Source organism: Mandrillus leucophaeus, unplaced genomic scaffold (genome assembly GCF_000951045.1).
Source record: "Mandrillus leucophaeus isolate KB7577 unplaced genomic scaffold, Mleu.le_1.0 Scaffold178, whole genome shotgun sequence".
Classification (NCBI taxonomy): Eukaryota; Metazoa; Chordata; class Mammalia; order Primates; family Cercopithecidae; genus Mandrillus; species Mandrillus leucophaeus.
Window position 1 is genome coordinate 3,556,473 of NW_012101787.1, and position 17,283 is coordinate 3,573,755.

General features: G+C 40.5%; 1 long non-coding RNA gene across 1 annotated transcript in view; it reads right to left on the reverse strand.

Annotated features, from left to right (window-relative positions):
- Positions 1-7,720: 7,720 nt before the first annotated feature.
- Positions 7,721-17,283, reverse strand: part of LOC105537675 — an 11,851-nt gene continuing 2,288 nt past the window's right edge. The window contains exons 2-3 of the long non-coding RNA XR_001005758.1: positions 13,412-13,471; positions 7,721-8,387 (exon numbers count right to left, since the gene is read on the reverse strand). This is a non-coding gene — a long non-coding RNA (uncharacterized LOC105537675). The remainder of the gene's footprint in view (positions 8,388-13,411; positions 13,472-17,283) is intronic.

Here is a 17,283-nt window from a genome sequence, read left to right on the forward strand (position 1 = left end):
CATGCCACTGTACTCCAGCTTGCGTGACAGAGTACAACCCTGTGAAAGAAGGAAGGAAGGAAGGAGAGAGAGGGAAAGAGAGAAAGATAAGAAAGAGAAAGAGAGAGAGAGAGAGAGAAAGAGAGAAAGAGAAAGAGGGAGAGAGGGAGAGAAGCAGGGAGGGAGGGAGGGAGGGAAGGAAGGAAGGAATGAACGAAGGGAGGGAGAGAAAGAAATATAGGAAGGGCAGCGAGAGGGCCTGGATTTAGACTTGCTCCGCTGTATAACCCCCTAACTCTGACTTTTCATCTAAAATGCTTAGGAGAGCAGCTGAGCTATTCTCTCCTTAACGTGGATGTGGTCCAAAGAATGGAATTCCAAAATTGGTTACTCCATCTATTGACTTTAAATGTGATCCAGCTGCTACTAAGTTTATGGCTCATGAATGATAACCTCAAGAGGCAGCTATAACTAGGACTTGGAACATGCAAAGATGAAAGACACAAGAAATCCTCAGTCCAATTTACCATATTTCTTTAAAAATAGAAAACTGATGCCATCTTGTGGTTATTTTAATAAGGTCACTCTTAAACGACTAAAATTTTGCAAGGCTAACAAAATCTCTTCTTCCTTTCTCCTTTAAAATATTGTTAAATATATTTTTCCTGGACTTTAGATGCACTTTCCTTACAATCTGGAGATTTCGTTAAAATGCTGCATCTACCCACATGGAAACACAATTACTATTAAAGTATTAATGCTAAGTGATTGCTAACCATGGAAAAGCACCAAGCAATTTTCATAGTTCTAGAAAATGCATGACCTGGCTTTCAAGAACTGAGTTCAGTGCATGTTAAAAGGGAGGATTTTCATTAAAATGGTGACATGGACACATGGGTTCCCCCTTCCTGGGAACTGCAGAATAGACCAAAGAAATTGAGCAAAAAGAAGACAAGCTTACAAAAATGCTGGAGACTGGAGGCGGTACCTACCATTCATACCTCACAAATTTTGGAGAGTTTCTTCCAGATAGAATTAAAGAGGAAATCGGCCGGGCACGGTGGCTCAAGCCTGTAATCCCAGCACTTTGGGAGGCCGAGATGGGCGAATCACGAGGTCAGGAGATCGAGATCATCCTGGCTAACACGGTGAAACCCCGTCTCTACTAAAAAATACAAAAAACTAGCCGGGCGAGGTGGCAGGCGCCTGTAGTCCCAGCTACTCGGGAGGCTGAGGCAGGAGAATGGCGTGAACCCGGGAGGCGGAGCTTGCAGTGAGCCGAGATCTGGCCACTGCACTTCAGCCTGGGTGACAGAGCAAGACTTCGTCTCAAAAAAAAAAAAAGAATTAAGAGGAAATCAGATTTTTAAAATGATCCCATGGACTACTCATAATTGCTGGGATAAATGGTGCAGGCAAGTCCCCTAAACATGACTAGATATGACTACATAGATGCATTTGTTTTATTCATAGATTCTCATTATCATTAAAAGAATGTATATATCAGTCCTCAAAAGTATGCTTTCTTAGCCAAAATTACCAATGGTAATTTGCATATATAAATACAAAATACATTAAGATTAAAAGAGATACTGTTAATATATTCTTCCGAAATGATAAATAAAATAACAAAATATATCCACATGACACCTATAGACGTATGCATGGCTTGTATGTAGGAGGTGTGGATGAGGATAAAGAATGACTTGGGTATGAGACTTTTAAAATACAGTTTGACTAAATCAAACAGCTCAGAACCACTCCCATGGAACACAGAAACTGAACAGACCTTTCACTATCCCAAAATATCACTGAACCGCTCCCTACCCTGAGTCTCCCAGAGTATCACAAAAACTTTCCTTTTTGTATGTTCATGACATTGAGCAATGGCTAAATAGCTGGTATTGTTTCTGGGTGTGTCTGTGAGGGAGCTGCCAGAGGAGACTGACATTTGAGTGGGTGGACTGGGAAAGGAAAACCCACCATCAATATGGGTGGGCACCATCCAATCGGCTGCCAGCAAGGCTAGAACAAAGCAGGTGGAAGAAGGTGGGGTAAGCAGCCTGCTGAGTCTTCTGGCTCTCTTTCTTCTTCCCAGGTTGGCTGCTTGCTGCGCTCCTCCTGTCCTTGTACATCAGACTCCAGGTTCTTTGGCCTTTGTACTCTAGGACTTGCCCCAGTGGCTTACAGGGGGCTCTTGGGCTACACAGTCAGCTTCCCTGGTTTTGAGGCTTTCAGACTTGGACTGAGCCACTAGCAGCTTTTCTCTCTACCCAGCCTTTAGATGGCCTATCGTGGGACTTCACCTTGTAATCACGTGAGCCAATTCTCTCTAATAAACCCCATTTTATATATACACATATCCTGTTGGTTCTTTCCCTCTGGAGAGCCCTAATATAATAACCTATCCCTTGATCCAGTAACCTAGATTACACTCTTCTTGCCTCAGAGCTGTTATCACTTCAGCTAAATTAGTTGAACAGCTTCAATTCTTGTACTGGGATGACCGTCAAATCTGAAGATAGCACATGCAGTACAACCTCCACTGATAACTAAAAGCACTGCAACTCCAGTCAGTTGGTTAACTATGAAATAGGAGTCCTTTCTCCTCATATTTCTTAATACTTTTTATTTTTTAAAAAAGTAGAGACAGGGTCTTGTGTATTGCCCAGGCTGGTCTCGAACTCCTGGCCTAAAGCAATCCAGGCTATGCTCCCTCTTGCTCCAAACCACCTGGCACTAACCAGTAGGATGGTTTCTGCCAACCGTGTGGCCAATCTGGCAGCTACTGTGAAGTCTAGGAGATTGCTTTTCAGACCCCTGGTTCCAGTTTCAGCCTTTCCCCACCAAGGACCGGAACTGGTGCATAGTGAGTTCATGGGAGCAAGGGCAGAGTGCAAATCACACTCCAAATTCAAGGACACAGCGTGCCATCTCTTCTCCCCAGGCTCATCCAGGTTCTAAGACTTTCATGCACCTTTATTCGCAAAGCCTCTTGGTCAACACAGGCACTCAGACTAAGTTAACAAACAAAAACACACCTTGGTGCTGCAGTCCCAAGGACAGTTTGGCCAGGGTGTATGTGGGGAAGGTGGCGATTCTTTATGAGAATGGAAGGTAAGGAAGGCACATGCACAAACAGTTTCACCTACTCCAGGGCCACACCAGGACCTCCTGGTCTAGTTCTCCGATTTTCAACGACAATGTAATGCTTATAAATTGATCAAACCAATTTTATATGATTAATTTCACTTTGTTTCTGGAATAGGCAAGATAGAGTAGATAGTCATGTATCACTTAATGATGGAGACACATTCTGAGCAGTGTGTCATAGGCGATTTCATCGTGTGCAAACATCACAGAGTGTACTTACACAAACCAACGTGGTAGAGCCTGCGACACGCCTAGCTGTATGGTATAGCCTATTGCTCTTAGGCTATAGATCCATACAGCAGGTTATTATACAGAATACCACAGGCAATAGTAACACAATGTATTTGTATATCTAAATATGGTAACAAAGGCACAGTAAAAACACAGTATTATCTTATGAAACCATCATCATCATATGTGATCTGTAGTTGACCAAAACATTATATGGTACATGACTGTATAATTCTTAATTGGGCATATGAGTAAACTGAGGCATCAAGTGATTCAGTGACTCCTAAATGTTGACTGGTGAGTTGTGGAACCAGGATTAGAACTCTCGCTCTGGTCTATTTCTACTATGTTGCAAATTCTGCTTTTCTGGGTTATATAAGGTTTTTTTTTATATTATAGTGAAATATAATTAACTTTGTATCAGGAGTTTAGGGGTCCATGAAAATTGCATGCTCAATTTGATGTGCATGTAAGATCCTCCTTATGAGATGACTTACAGTTTTCATGAAGTTGCTAAAAGGGTCTCTGTAACCAAAAAGATTAAGAACGCTGGCGTGGTGTGTCACAATGAGACTGAGGTCAAGTCTAGGGTGCCCTTTTTACGGATTGTAAACCCAGAGAAGATGGATGTTGGGGGTGGGAATCATCTCCTTCTTCAGAGTCAGAGAGCACTGGAAGGTGGTACACGTGCTTACAGCTCTACAAGTGCATTCATACAAGCTTAGAACCTTAGATCAAGGAGGATTTTTGATCATTAAACCTGAGGGTCCACAAATCTGGCTACACATTAGAATCATATGGGGAGCTTTGAAAGACACCATGTCTGCGACCAGTCCCCAAGGATTTCTATTTTAATGGTCCTAAGACTCTGGCTTCTGTATTTGTTTTTAAAGCTCCTCAGATGATTCTCATGTACCAGAGTTAGGATTACCGATCCTCTAAATGAGTAGTTATCAACCTTGGCTGAACAATGAAATCACTTGGGGAGCTGTAAGAAGTCCTGTTGCCTCAATCTCACCCTCAGATCTTCGGATTTGTCAGGAGTGTGCCAGGCATGAGGAATTTTTTTAATGACCCCAGGTGGTTTTCACAGGCACTCCAATTTGAGAACCACTGTTGGGATCTAACCTGACACTTTCTGCTGCAAAGAAAACCAAGTCGAAGAGAAGTGGCCTAAGGTCATAGGGCTAAGACAGAACCAGGATTAAACCCAGGACCCAACTCTAGGCGTGGACTCTGCAGTTCACCTAGTCAAGGTCCATGGAGTTAACTTAGGCAGTTCAGGGTGGATCTGAGAAAGGGAGCTCGTCAGGGACAGGCCTTGCTTCTCTCTTTGATTAGAGAGAAACATCTAAACATATATATATGTGTGTGTGTGTGTGTGTGTGTGTGTTTGAATGAATGTTGTCCTGCTTAAGGGATGAAATCCCTGTGTTCTGGCCCAGATGCATGGTTCCCTGTGGCCCCTCAGATTGGTAGCTAACTCTACGGGAGACAACCTCTAAGATGAGCCCCAACAATCCATGCCTGCATTCACACCCTTGTGTGATCCCTGCAATGGAGTATGGCTAGACCCACAGATTTGCTTCTAATGAACAGAATATGGCAGAAGGGATGTGACGCTATTTCGAAGATTAGATTATAAAGACGTAGTAGCTTCTGTCTTGCAAACCTCTCTTGCTTACTTCTTTATTGTTCACTTTGATAGAAGCCAGTTGCCATGTAGTGAGCTGTTCTATGGACCCCCATATGGCAAAGAACTGAGGGAAATTCACTGACCAACACTCAGTAGGGAACCGAGACCCTTAATCCAATAGCTGGGAGGAACTGAATTGCTCCAGCAACCATGTGAGTGAGCTCAGAAGTGGATCCTCCCTCAATTGAACCTTCAGATGAAACAGCAGCTCCAGCCAATAACTGTACTACAGCCTAGTAAGACTTTGAGGCGGTTACCCAATAAGCCATGTCTGGATTCCTGACCCACAGAAACTGTGAGATAGTGTTTGTTGTTTCACACAACAATTTAAGTTTTGAAGTAATTTGTAGGCAGAAATAGATAACTATTACAAAGTCCATGCATAAAAGTTCTTAAGTCAAGTTATAGTTGTTGAAACCAAGGTATCAAAAGACTAAATGTATTTTCCATAGTCAATCAGGGAAGCAGTGACAAAACAAGAAATGGAGTTTAGATGCCAGTTGATTCTCAGATTTATTCTCTCCTATAAAAAGGTGACATTTTTCATGAAATAACGCTAGTAGAACCCACGAGATTGGTAGCCATGTTGCCTTCCTTACCTTCCCTTGACTTTCTTTTCAAATCTCTTTATAGAGTAACCGTTGAGCACTGAGCCTTTTCCCTGGAAATATTATTCCTTTAACAATGCAACTTTGTCTCTTCTAAAACAAAGAGATCCCAGGCATTCAGTGTGCATTCTAAAAAGTGAGATGCTGAGACATGGGAGGAAAGTGACTTTCAAATAAGCACGTAATGATCAGGTAATCTTCTCTCTCCCTTTCATGCTGAGAACAGTCACAAATTTTTCATTCCTGAGAATCTTGTTCCCAAATTGACAATGCTTCAATAAGCACCTTTTTGTACTTTCTTCTTAATCAAGTAGAAAGAAAAACCATCATAAATACAAGAGGAGTATTTTCCCCTCTAGTCAAAGTGTGTAGTCAGGAGCCCCAGCATTCTTTCCAGAGAGAGATAGTATGGTTCTAAACCACCACTTAGGCGACTGAGCACAGTATTTGGATAGAAGGATGCTTTGTATCAACCATGCCAATTAAAAAAAATCATTGAAGAAATCTAACATGCACTTTAGTAACAGTGAAGAACTGGTAACATTAGGATATATTCTAACGCCTAAAATTAGGAAAAAAATCTAACCGAATATTAGTAATACCAGGTTAGAGTACTTCCACTTAATAGGAATTGGATATGAGCAGAAGTTCTTTGAGAGAAAACTGAGGATCAGAAGTGTAAACATTTGTCTAAGGCCATAAACTAAGTTTCCACTGGAATCAGGATTTAATTCCACAATGCACTTTACCTTCTTAATTCTGGCTACTATTCTTATCTCAGAGAGAAGACTCATTACCCTTGAAAAACTCCTCCTGAAGGGGTCAATGTGAGAAAGAGGAGGCAGGCCACTTGAACAAATTGTCTGCCATATAGCCACACACAGTAAACAAATCTCATAGAAGCTTTTGAAACAAAAGCAACACTATGAAGAGACAAAACTTAGCTTTACTAATAAGTTAAATCAGAAAAGAAAAAGACAGATCTAGAAGACACTATTTCCAAAACATGTATTCTATAAACTGAAAGGGAAATGCAAGTGGCCAGCTTTATTTTATTCTTTCACTGGCCAAGGGGGAGTGATGTTTCATGCAGGGCCACTTCACCACCAAGGACACTGACCGCTTCTCCGCCTCCAGGACCAGCACTGAGGCCAATTTCACCTTGATTCTGAATGTCTCCCACTTTGATGCAGGGCCATTTCACCACAGAGGACTCCAACCACTTCTCCGCCTCCAGGAAGAGCACCGGGGCTGATATCACCTCCACTCTGGTGGCCTTCCACAGTAACTCACTGCTGGACCCAGACATCTTTGCTGAAGTCAGTTGACTGGACAGTACAGTGCAGGATCTGTGTGTGGCGCAGGGAAACGTAAGCCAGATCCAGTACCAGTAGGTGTGGGCCAGGTACAAGATGCTCTGCGTGGTGCCCCCAACCCGCTCCTGTATGCCTGGCAGGTGAACAAAATGCTCGACCTGAGCAGCATCTCCTTCCCCATCTACAACCATGGTGGACACCCCTTCTACCTGACCAGCTTCTTCAGAGGACACATCTTTGGGGACAGCCTAGGAATGGACCAGTTACTCCTTCGGGCCAAAACCATGCAGCTGCTGTACTGCCTGAACCCTGAGCACCCTGAGGACTATGTGCAGAGCAAGCAGTGGCTCACCCATTTCCTTGATCAATTTAGCAACATTAAGAACAGCCTGACCTTGAAGAAAATTGAGGTACCTGGTGGTTTGGGTTTACAGGCAGGCCAGGAGAAGGTGGGAGGGATGAAGAAGATTTGCGCCCAGAACCCTAACAAAAGTACTGCATGACTATTTTATAGGGTCCTTGCCTCAAATCTGGGTTTGCTCTGCTGTATTTGGTACTCAATCCAATTTTCTTAACACTGACAAACTCCAGAAATCATGAATCCTGGGTAACACTGTGGTCGATAACACAAATCCTGTGTCCACCAGATGGGCCGGTTCGGTACGGACACTAATCTTCACATTTAATTTTGGGGTTTGGTTTCTAATCCAATTACAGTACTTTGAAATTCTACTTTCAGTTAAAGTCTTTGCTGGCTTTGAGGAGCCTCCTAAAACTTGTTTGGAGTTTGCTGGGATTAAAAAAGAAAAACAAACTTTTAAGTAAAAGTTAATGGTGTTAAGGTAAGTAGCTCAGCATTTTTCAAGTTAGAAACATATGAAGCACCTGGCTTAGCATGAGGTACATGTCAGCTGTTCAGCTATAGCTGGGTCAGCAACCCTATTAAGACTTATAAATAGAGGAGCAGTGGTGTTGGCAGCGTCAGGGCACGGCCCAGGAAGGAGCAGCAGCCACAGCGTCCATCCGCCTGTGGAGGAAGAGGCAGCCTTGGCGGGTCAACTGGGTTGCTCCACGTGACATATGTCATGATTTTGATGGCTGAAGTGTTTTGCCTTGTGTACACACTAGAGTTTCTTGATGTCTTCATTTGTGGATGGACAGGTTCGTCTGTGTTGCTCCAAACGACATAATTTCATTATTTTGGTAGCCAAAAAGCATTTCCCTTCAGTATATATACCAGAGTTTCCTGATCCCTTCATCTGTGGATGGACAGGTTCCTCCACGTGGTTGCTGATGACAGGGTTTCCCGAAGCTTTATGGCTGAAGAGTACACCGTCATGTATCTAACATGGCAGTTTATTTACCACTTCATCTGTGGATGGACAGGTTCATGTGATTCCTGCACTTCTGGAAGAAGCAAATACAGAACAGAGCTGGAAGATAAATGCCTAAATCAAATCATTGCAGATTCTCACTCAAGATGAGCTCATAATCCCAAATAATAAAACATATGATCAATGAGAGAGAAGAGAAAATGTGAGCAAGCAGATTTGATCTATCTGAACAAGAATATAATAAGCGTAATTAAACAAATTAAGGCCATAAAAGTATAAAGTAGAAATCAAGGAATAGATTTGCAATAGAACCAAATAGAACTTCTAGAAGTAAAATTACACACACAGAGAATCTAAGGCTTGTTGGTCATACTGAGCAGCAGACTGAATATAGCTGGAAAGAATTAATACACTGAAAGACAAAACCAAGGAAATTAACCAGGAGGCAGCACAGAGAGATAAAGCTCTTGTCTAAACATGTCTTTATTTTGTCCTGTTGAATTACTAATTTCGATAGCTGGAAAAAGACTTGTAAGTTTACTGTTGTCTTCCCTTGCACAGTTGATATATTATAGACTTTCTTTTACCGTAAAAAAAAAATAAAGACTTATAATTAAGCCTGGTGAAAGAGACACCTGCTGGAAAGAGCCTTCAAAGACCAGGCCCACCTCAAATGATATTTATGCAACTGAAATAGTAAAAGACACCAGCCTAATAAAAATTTACAAAAAGTTATAATTTTTTTTCTTTTCTTTTCTTTCTTTTTCTTTTCTTTTTGAGACAGAGTCTTGCTCTGTTGCCCAGGCTGGAGTGCAGTGGTGCAATCTCAGCTCACTGCAACCTCCACGTTCCAGGTTCAAGTGATTCTCACACCTCAGCCTCCTGAGTAGCTGGGAATACAGATGTGTACCACCACACCTGGTTTTTTGTATTTTTAGCAGAGACAGGTTTCACCATGTTGGCCAGGCTGGTTTCAAACTCCTGACCTCAGGTGATCTGCCCGTCTCGACCTCCCAAAGTGCTAGGATTATAGGAGTGAGCCACCACACCCAGCCAAAAGTTATAATTTCTACAGCTATTAATGAGAACAAGATATCACAGTTTTAGGCTGGGCACAGTGGCTCATGCCTGTAATTCCAGCACTTTGGCAGGCTCAGGCAGGTAGAGTGAGTGCCTGAGCCCAGGAGTTCGAGACCAGCTAGGGCAAACTGGTGAAATCCCATCTCTACTAAAAATACAAAAATTAGCCAGATGTGGTGGCACATACCTGTAGGTGTCTTGCTGTGTTTTCCAGGCTGGCCTCAAACTCCTTGGATCAAGGGATCCTTCTGCCCCAGTCTCCCGAGTAGCTGGAAGTACATCCATGTGAATCCAGAAGGAAACTACTAGAGTTAATAAATTCAGCACAGCTTCAGGATACAAGACCAACACACAAAAATTAGTTGCTTTTCTGTACATGTGCAATGAACAATCTAAAAAGGAAATGAAGAAGGCAATTCCATTTAAATAGTGCTAAACAAATAAAATGCTTAGGAATAAATTTAACTAAGGAAGTGAAAGACCTACATGCTGAATACTACCAAACATTGGTAAAAGAAACGTAAAAAGACGTAGGTAAATGGAAAGATCCTTAGTTCCTGGGTTAGCAGACTCAATATTGCTAAAATACCAGTCCTATTCAAAACAATCTACAGATTCAACACAATCCCATCAAAATTCTGAGAATCATTCCTCCTCCTAGAAATAGAGAAGCCAATCCCTAAATTCAAATGGAATTGCAAGGAGTCTCAGATGACCAAAATAATCTTGAAAAAGAAGAACAGAGTTGGAGGACTCAGTATTATTCAGCCATAAAAAGGAATGAAGTTCTGATACATGCTACCAGGATGAACCTTGAAAACATTATGCCTAGTGAAATGAGCCAGTCACAAAAAGACAAACATATAGTTCCACTTATATGAAATCTTTAGAATAGGAAAGTTCACAGAGACAAAGTAGATTAAACGTCAACTGCCAATGTGGGGCTGGTGGTGATGGGGAGTTACTGCAGAATGATAACAGAGTTCCTATTTGGGGTGATGAAAAATACTTGGGAACAGACAGTTGTGATGGCTGCATGACAGTATGGATGTAATTAATGCCACCAAATTATACATTTAAGAGTTGTTATAATAGCATATTTTATGTCATACATATTTTACCACAATAAAATATTTTTCACAAAGAGATTTAAAAACTCATAAAAGCTTTTTACCTGAAGCACGATGTGACTGCAAGCAGTCTGATGAGAACACACGCCAGGTGAAAACAAAGGCATCGCTGTCATAGACGTTGCCTCAAAATCCAGTTGTCTGGAAAGCGATGTAAAGTGAACTGCCTGCCACAAAAATGGACTCAGGTAAATAACTTTTATTTCCAGTATTTGTGTGTGAGTTACAAACACTATTGAAACACTTTATGTTAGTGACGAAACAATATGTTAAAATTCAGTAAAAGATCAAAATACATGGATTGTGATTTTAGAAGAGAGAAAATAATGTAGATTTGCTTCTTCCCACAAATCTATGAGTTCCTCCTAAAGTTTCTTTCAGATTCAAAGTTTAAATAAAACTCCTGAATATACAAAATCTGAATTCGCAAAAAAAGAAAAAACAAAAAGGAGCTCTTGGCTGGGCGCAGTGACTCACGCCTGTAATCCCAGCACTCTGGGACGTCGGGGTGCGCAGATGACTTGAAGCCAGGAGTTCGAGACCAGCCTGGCCAGCATGGTGAAACCCCACCTGTACTGAAAATACAAAAATTAGTGGTAGCACATGTCTGTAGTCCCAGCCACCCTGGAGGCTGAGGTGGGAGAACTGTTTGAACCAGGGAGGTGGAGGCTGCAGTGAGCCTAGATGATGCCACTGCACCTTCAACCTGAGTGACAGGGTACGACTGTCTCAAATTTAAAAATAAAACAAAAGACCTCTTCCTTAGAGAATTCCAAATAAGGTAAGTAGACAGAGTGATCGCATTTGAAAATATCATCATTTGATAACCACCACAGCTAGAATGGCAGGATCATACATTGTCCTTTTTGCTTGTCACAGGCAAGAAGTATCAATGGATGCTAAAATAAGAGGACAAAAAATACGATGAAAAGGAGTACATCTAATATAGTTTCAATGTATCTCTCCAAAAGAAATATATTCATTACAAGGGGAAAAAGAATAACTTCACAGAGGAAAAAGTTGGCATATATCACCCAATAGTAACCAAAGTCCCACCACCAGTAAATGGGACAGACAGACACCATGTGCCTCCCGACACTGTGCTTGAGAAACACTTCTGTGGAATTCCTGCCAAAAGTGCATAACCTGAATCCAACCATAAGGACACTCTGGATATATGTAAATTAAAGGGCATTCTACAAAATAATTATTTACTCTTCAAAAATGTCAAGGCCCTGGAAAGACAAAGACTGAAGAACCGTTCAGATTAAAAGAAACTGAAGAGTGGCCAGGCGCAGTGCCTCATGCCTATAATCCCAGCACTCTGGGAGGCCGAGGCAGGCGAATCACCTGAGGTCAGGGGTTCGAGACCAGCCTGGCCAACATGGTGATACCCAGTCTCTACTAAAAATGCAAAAATTAGCTGGGCGCAGTGGCACATGCCTGTAATCCCAGCTACTTGGGAGGCTGAGGCAGGAGAATCACTTGAACCTGGGAGGCAGAGGTCACAATGAGCTGAGATCGCACCATTGTACTCCCGCCTGAGCAACAGGGCGAGACTCCAACTCAAAAAAAAAAAAAAAAAAAGAGAGGCTGAAGAGAAATAACTAAATTCAATGTATGATCCCAAACCCCAAACAAATTATTTTTCTTTTGCTATATAGGACATTAATGGGACAACTGACAAAATCTGTGCATAGACAATAGAGTTGTATCCATATTGATTTAAGAAATATACAAAGTATGTAGACATTAAAGACATCATGTCTGCAAGCCTACTCTCAAAATAATTCATTTTAAAAAAGAAATCAGAAAAACAGCCACTGCAGTTTTTTAAAAGAATACTGTGTGTGTATGTAGAGAATGATAAAGCAAATGTGACAAATATTAACATTTGGATGGAGTAATTTAGTAGAATACACAAGAATTATTTCTCCTATTTTTACAAATATATGAGTCTGAAAAAAATAGACATACAATAAATGTAAACAAATAAAGGCAGTTAAGATAAACTATTTGTTTTCCCTAATAATACTGCCAGGATCATCTTTACTATAATCTCATCAGATCATCAAATTTCAAAGCTCGGGAAAAAAAAGTATTGTCTCCCCAAAACCTCCCAATTTACAGATGACGTTAGTAAGTCGAGATTACACCTAATTCAAGGCAAAGCCAAGACTATTACCTAGCTCTGACTCAGCTCAGCTACCTTTCAACTATTCCAAGCGGTCTTTTCACTCCTTTACATTCTTGTCTATGGTCTAAACACATGATACCAAAATACTTACCTCTATCTTCTCATATACTCTTATAAGTTAGTGTGACTACCCACTTTCAGGCCATCTAAATTTTATGTTTAAAAGGCATTTAAGTATCATTGCTCCTAACAGTCCTTAATAACTAATATCAATACATATGCAAAGATCAGAATACATGTCAAACACTGTAGCAAACGCTGAACATACAAAATTAATGTACTCTACTGTTAGGTACATGAAGACAGACACTAATTTTATGTTACTCAATATTATAACTCCACCTCTTAGTAACAGTGCATGGCATACAGTAAGTACTCAAATAACTGTTGTATATTGCAAAATAAAAGACAATCCATAATACAGGAAAGAAATGTGTACGGATAACCATAATATCAGTAGTTTTAATAAAGTCTCATGAGACAACAGATAAGGAAATTATTTTCTCTTGGTAAGATCTAGAAAGGCCTCAGAGATTTAATGATACCAAAGTTAAATCTTGAAGGACAAATGAAATGTCAACAGACATGGAGGTGGTGGAGTGGTAAGAGGAAGGTAGAAGAATTTAGATTAAAAAGCCCAAAAGCAACAAAATATTAGACATTTCTACTGAATTTTTAAACACAGGCTTACCTATTGTTGCTGCAAGTTCTGGATCAAAGGTATCATCTGTGAACCTCAAGAGCAGGCTGAAAGAGATATTAAAAAGACAGGTTAGGAATTAGAATTTTTCTTTCTAATCATATGATAAGTGTGTTCATGATTATTATATCTCGTCACAATTTATTAAATGCAAATAAAAATAACTGATGGAGGCCTGCTCCTAGGAATACTGCCTCAGAGCAGGCATACAGAGAAGAATTAAATTACTAGAAAGGCAATTTAAAAACTGCCAAGAGCGGCCAGGCGCGGTGGCTCATGCTGATAATCCCAGCACTTTGGGAGGCCGAGGCGGGCGGATCACAAGGTCAGGAGATCGAGACCATCCTGGCGAACATGGTGAAAGCCCGTCTCTACAAAACATACAAAAAAATTAGCCAGGCGTGGTGGCGGGTGCCTGTAGTCCCAACTACTCAGGAGGCTGAGGCAGGAGAATGGTGTGGACCTGGGAGGCGGAGGCTGCAGTGAGCTGAGATCGCGCCACTGCTCTGCAGCCTAGATGACAGAGCGAGACTCTGTCTCAAAAAAAAAAAAAAAAAAACCGCCAAGAGCAAAGTAGTTTACTATTAAATATATTCCCCATAATCTCCTACACAATCCCCCAAGTTCAAAAGGTGAGGGTTTTTTGTTGTTCTTTTTAACTGTTCTGATGTCCTGAGAAAATGATACTAGCAACATGTCACACTTTAATTGACATGGATGAAAAGGGAAAAAATAAAGTTTCTTGGAATGCAACAAACTAACTTAAAAAATCTGACATGTAATCCACTTTAAATTCAAGCACAAACAGAAAGATATCAAAGTCTAGCATTCTGTAACATGCAGTATGGCTACTGCCTAAGTGGGAAGAAAAGATACAGTAAAAAGGTAAAAAAAAGATCACAGGACCGAGTAGGTATACTCAGGCAAACACCAGATAGGGTTTATAAAAACAAGTAGGCAACTGGAAGCTATTGAAGGCTTTTAAAGAAAGTTATGACAAGAAGTACTCTTTGTTTTGAAAAGTTAATGCCAACAAAAAATGGAAGAACAATCAACAGAAGTCAACTGCCACGGTTATGGCGGGAGAGAACAAAGGACTAAACTTAGGAAATGGTAAGAAACTAGAAAGGAAGGATAAAAGCAAAAGACACCAGATTAGAAGGGTACTCTAAGATTTTCCATCTTCCAGAATTATTTCACTTACTATGAAGCAGAAGTGTCAATTAGAAGCTCCTCAAAAATAAAAGCTAATGTTAAAGCCCTAAATTTTAAAATCATTCAATCTTCCCTCGTTAACTTCTAAAGTCTGTTCTGTTGATCTGTTTTTATTAATAATATCAAAGAAACAGTCATTAGATGTCTAAAATTATAGAAAAATCTTATGAATATTTCTAATATTCTAATTTCTAATTAGATTGTAACATTCATAAGGTTGTGATCACTGCTGCTAGCGATATGTTTTGTCCACAGAGTATTTTGCAAAACATAATGGCTTCCTGGTAGTTTCCAAACCCAGTGTCATTAATTATATTTGAAGGATTAACTCTACCTTACTTGGTTTTCTTGTGTTTACCATAAAACGAGCACCACAGAATCAAAGTACAATAGGAGAATCAAATTCTAGAATTCTCTATTTAACATCTTAACTATATTTACTTACTTCAAACATAAGTTAGGTGACAGCACTAATAAGACTCTAAAATGAAACCTATAAAAATTTTCTTCTCTCCCAATACTCAGTTACCCATAATTTAAAAATAGAAAAGATATGTGGTCACCACAGAAAAGATTACTACAAAAACGTAAGTTAATATAACGTTGTAGAATAGTTGTAATAATAATATTATAATAATAATTCAAGTAATAATGATACTGAGTATTATTTATTGAACATATGGCAATGTACAGACAAAAAGCCAGAGGTTTTTCTCTCATGGTTGCTAATCCTTACAACCACCATTGTCATTAACGGTACTTCATCAGGAGAGGCAGGAAATGGTATGGTGTGAAGTAACAAATTTTAATACAGGCTCTGGGTATACATCAGATCTTAGCAAGGGGTACCCTGGTAGCCCAAAATGTATTCTAAATTCTATGTGTGCATTTTTCTAGGCAGAGTCCATTTCTCTATTTATTAGACTTTGAAAGGGGCAGAGAGTCCATTTCTCTATTAGATTTTGAAAGGAACTGGCAATCTCAAAATGATTAAGCACCACCCTTTTTTTTAAGAGACAGGGTCTCACTCTGTCACCAAGGCTGGAATGTGGTGGTACAATCTTAGCTCACTAATCCTCCCACCTTAGCCCCCCAAGTAACTGGCATGACAGGTTAGCATCACCATGGCTGCCTAATTTTTTTTATTTTTCAGTTTTTTAGAGGCATGGCCTTGCTATGTTGCCCAAGCTGGTCTCGAACTCCTGGCCTCAAGTGATCCTCCTTTCTCAGCCTCCTGAGTAGCTAGGATTACAGAATGAGCCACCGCACCTGCTAGAAACACCATTCTTACAGTATTGTATATTTATAGCTTCATACTTCAAAGTTAAAGGAGTAAAATGCTTTCCATGCAGAGGTAGAGATGGAAGGAGTAACTACCACCATGGCACTTAGATAAGATCAAATTTAAAACAGAGTGTGATTATAACTAATCTGCATTTCTTTATCTACAAATGAAATTCACCAAAATGAATGGCAAGGCTAGGAGCATAGGAGGGACAGCAATTTACGTAACAGGCCTCTTTAATCCCTTCCAGTTCTTGATACACTCTGCTATCTCTACCTCACCGGGTCTAGCCACAGAATTGGAGTCTTACACAGTCAACACTAGATAGGGTTTGAGAGGTATCTATTCCAACCCCCTCACTTTTGAAATGAAGGCCTAGAGCATTCAAGTATCACACATAAGGCCACACAAGTGGCAGCCCCAGTTTCATAATCCTGATCTCCTGATTACTACCATATACCTTTTGGACTCCAACACCAAGAAATAAACTAGAAAGTAATCCACTACTTTGGCTTAAAGATATCCTTCATCGTACAATAATTCCCCAACAACATGAGTGCTATTTCACTTCCACTAGTTCCAGCTCTGTAAAGAAACAGAACAAACTTGGTAAAAACAACCCTTTAAGATCACATCCATGACAAACATTTCTGTACTCACTCACTTTAAATATAGACTTCTATTTTAGTGGAGTCATTCTTATCCAGAAAGGTGATTACGTGTTTAAGGTTCTTTTCCATAGCGTATCACATAGGACAATAATGTATATCTAGCCAAATAAGACAACTTTCTCACTAAATGCAATCCTTTCACAAAAGAGGTAAAGTGTCAAAATTTTGCAGTGAGCAATTGATAATCCACCACTATGCAATGAGGGAAAAGTTTAAAAAAGATCAGGCCTAAATACAATTTGTTTCTGGGGAGTGAACTAGAGACACTGATAAACCCATTTAACAGAACTTATTCTAAAAAGGGACTCTCAGCTGAGTGCCATGGCTCATGCCTGTAATCCCAGCACTCTTGAGAGGCCAAGGCTGGAGGATGGCATGAGCCCATGAGTTTCAGAATAGCTTGGGCAACATAGGGAAATCCCATCTACAAAAAAAATTTTTTAAAGTAGAGCCGGGTATGGTGGCTTATGCCTATGATCCCAGCATTTTGCAAGGATCCATTGAGGGCAGGAAGATCCGTTGAGCTCAGGAGTTTGAGATCACCCTAGGCAACACAGCAAGAACTTGTCTCTATAAAAAACCCTAGCCAGGAATGGTGATTCGTCCCTATAGTCCCAGCTACTCAGGAGGCTGAGGTGGCAGGATCGATTGAGCCCGGGAAGTCAAGGCTGCAGTGAGCCATGATCAC